We start from the raw sequence: 3,275 nt of genomic DNA, 5'->3' as shown, positions 1-3,275 counted from the left end.
ATGTCGATCAGGCGGCAGCGGCTTTCGTAGCTAGGAAGTCGAAAAGGGTCTTGCAAGTTTAAATGTCGAAGGGCATATCTTTAAAAACGTCGTTGGATGGCTTCGATGCGATCAGAATCGGTTTGATATTATGGGCACGCAGAATTCAAGGATCGATCGAACCAAACTACAGTAAAGACTCTTCAGGCAGTAGATGCACAGAAAAAAAATCTGAATCCTTAACAACACTGAAACTGAAAACCTGTATCATTACATGACGTGGAACGCGATTTATTCATGTAAATTTACAAAATAAATAAAGTTGAATCCTTAACAGCACTGAATTCTAATGACACAAATATTACTTGACGCGGAACGCGATTATTTGATGTAAATTTACATCACACTTGATGTAAATAAAAAGAAGCATACCATACGACGGAATTTTCAGTGCGAGTTGAATATTACACGTCTTAATATTTTACATGTCTTTCAAATTTTACACGTCTATTGAAATTTACCGACGTGCAACATTCAACTCGAACTGAAAACTCCATCATACACAGCAATTAAATCAGAATCCTTAACAGCGCTGAAATTGAGTTGCTATAATATTACATGACAAGGAACGCGTTTTTTTATGTAAAATTTCACCCCTACGCAAACATAAATTCTAAATAAAACTGAATTTGGAATATATAAAAATTACATGTCGGAGAACTCAATTTTTAATTGTAAGTTTCAATCATTTGAATCCTAAGCAGCATCGAAAATTTTATTGAGATGTAGTTTTCCTCTAGTGAGTGAAACTTTAAATTTGTTCAGTATCATTTTTTTTTCGTTTTGGGGGGCTTTTGGCACGTTCAGTATCATTCATCCGAACAACTCGAAAATAAAGAATTCTGCCCTTTTTGTCATAAAATAAGTGTACATAACAGTGTTAAGAATATATTGTCCGTGATTTAAGACTCTCAAGTAGACGTGAAAATAGTATCCCTCAATTTCTGACAGCGAAAGCGCCGCGGAAGGAGCCGCCGTCGGAGCGCAAGAAAGGCAGATGTAAACAAAACGGCAAACCACAACAAACACGCGTGTTTTGGAACCGGTAACGGCGATCCCTCTTTTTCAACCTGTGCTGCGAAACTCTGCTTCGATGATTAGGAAATTAAGGATGGAGTAAGACAAGTTTCATTGTTCTTCAACTTGAGCTTAATATTTTTCATTTCATCATTCCAGGAACTTGACGGAGGGAGCAGAATCCACCAGCAGGAAAAAGGCGGTTCGAATCGAATTTGTCGATCAAATGTTATCGCTTCATGTTGGCCCATGGCAGGATCGAACTCGTTGCTCGACGGTATGGCTTTTTTCAAATAAGTAAGTGAGATGTTTTCGACGGTAATATATAATATGTAAAACGAAAGATAATTTAATCTCCTGCATGTTTTTTTAGGGAACGTCTGTTTTCTTGACCGGTCGCAGTAACACGATTAACAGCACACAAATAGGATTTTCCGGCGGACACCGTGCCTGGTGGTGAGTTCCACCGACAATAATAACTACGGTGGCCCTATCGGTGGAAATAATTTTACTTATCAACAGTCAGAACCCAGGCCGCAGTTACGATAACAATGATGACGGCGACGACGAGTTAAAGGCGACCTTACGATTCCTTTTGCTGGCGTAAATTGAGGACAAGATAACGGGATAAATATTATTAATCAGTAAGTAAAAAATCTTACTAACAATAATACTTTAAAAGAAATTGCTGATTTATTCTTGCTTCGCTGCTTCTCGTTCAATGAAGCGGGCAGGCAAGAAGTTCTAAACGTAAATTAGATATTTTTTCACTTTTCAATTGCTTGAATTTTTAGTTGATTATCACTGATATTTTTGATTGGATTTATAATTTTATTCACGGTTTTCTGTAGGGAATCATCACTGTGAAAGAGATGGCACGTAAACGACAGCAAACAGTAAAGAGACCTATGGAAAGCATTTTGTGATCCGATTGCCGGGCCATTTCGGTATAAAATGATACGGGGAGGAGTTGTCGGTATCGTTGGTGATTCTCCTTCCAAAACTGGGGCCGGGGGCACGAAAGAGTTCTGCTGGTTTGAAAAGAACCTACGTAAGTTCTATTTTCGTATTTAATCATCATGACTTTTAACTTTGTTTCTTCTACTTCGTTTTAGGTTATTGTAGGATGAACTCTACATGGACAAGCGAAAGTGCATTGATGTTGCCACCATGGAAACCGGTTTATAAATTCCTCCCCGTGAACCTAGTTATGAAAATCTTTGAAAAAGTGTTTATAAGATGAGTGATTCAATTATGTTTAGTTATCCTAGAGGTTTGTGTTATGTGTTGTTACACAAATGTAAACAAATGGCAATAAAAAATACAAATCGGAAGATAAAATAAAAATGCTGGTTTAAAAAAAAATCATTTCTTATTGGAATAGAAACCTTTATTTCTCATATGAATAGAAAAAGACCTACAAAAACATTTGTAAAATTACATCACATTTGATGTAACCAAAACGAATCGTGGCGGACGGAATTTTCAATGCAAGTTTAATATTACAGGTTTTTTCAAATTACAGAGGTGTAATGTTCAACTCGCACTGAAAATTCCGTCATATAGGATGCTTCTTTTTATTTACATCATATATGATGTGATTTTACAGAAATTTTTGGTAGTGTGTGTCCTTAAAGTCCTTGGTCATGCGGAAAAGAAGACTCAGGCTTCTGGAGTCCTTGACAACGATATAAGTTGGTATGAGTCTTAAAATCTAGCCGCACGTCAAGAATCACACCAAGATCTTTCCCGTATTGAGCTCGAGAGATTGCATCGTTTCCAAGGAAATAAACGGCTGTGAACGGGCGTCGTTTGCGGGAAAATGATATTACCGCGCATTTACTACGATTTACAGGTAGGCGATTGGCATCACACCAGGAGGCGGCAAAGAGGTTAAACTGGTTCTGCAGGAAGTTCACATCTTCGGGGCCATTGATAGAGTAGAACAGTTTCAAGCCGTCGGCATACGCTAATTTTGGTCCATCGAGAAGTTGCAGCACGTCGTTGAAGTAGATTAGGAACTCTAGCGGCCCTAAATGACTTCCCTGAGGCACGCCTGATGAAGCTGAGAACTGCCTGGAAAAACAGTTCCCCGTACGAACTGTCAATTTACGTCCAGTTAAGTAACTGGGGAACCATTTCCGATGGAAATATCATTGTTCACCTTGTCGAATGCGGTAGTCAGATAGATCTGGTGTGTACAAAATCAGTTGTTCCGA

At 38.4% G+C, this 3,275-nt stretch overlaps 1 long non-coding RNA gene across 1 annotated transcript; it reads left to right on the top strand.

Annotated features, from left to right (window-relative positions):
• The first annotated feature begins 273 nt into the window (after window positions 1-273).
• LOC129749458 (uncharacterized) lies at window positions 274-2,415 on the top strand. Its single transcript, XR_008738052.1, has 5 exons — window positions 274-1,155; window positions 1,216-1,353; window positions 1,430-1,700; window positions 1,908-2,107; window positions 2,172-2,415. It is a non-coding gene; the product is annotated as an uncharacterized LOC129749458 (long non-coding RNA).
• Window positions 2,416-3,275: the final 860 nt, after the last annotated feature.

Source organism: Uranotaenia lowii, chromosome 2 (assembly GCF_029784155.1).
Source record: "Uranotaenia lowii strain MFRU-FL chromosome 2, ASM2978415v1, whole genome shotgun sequence".
NCBI lineage: Eukaryota > Metazoa > Arthropoda > Insecta > Diptera > Culicidae > Uranotaenia > Uranotaenia lowii.
Note: the sequence above shows the minus strand (reverse complement) of the source record. Positions and strands in the feature narration are given on the sequence as shown.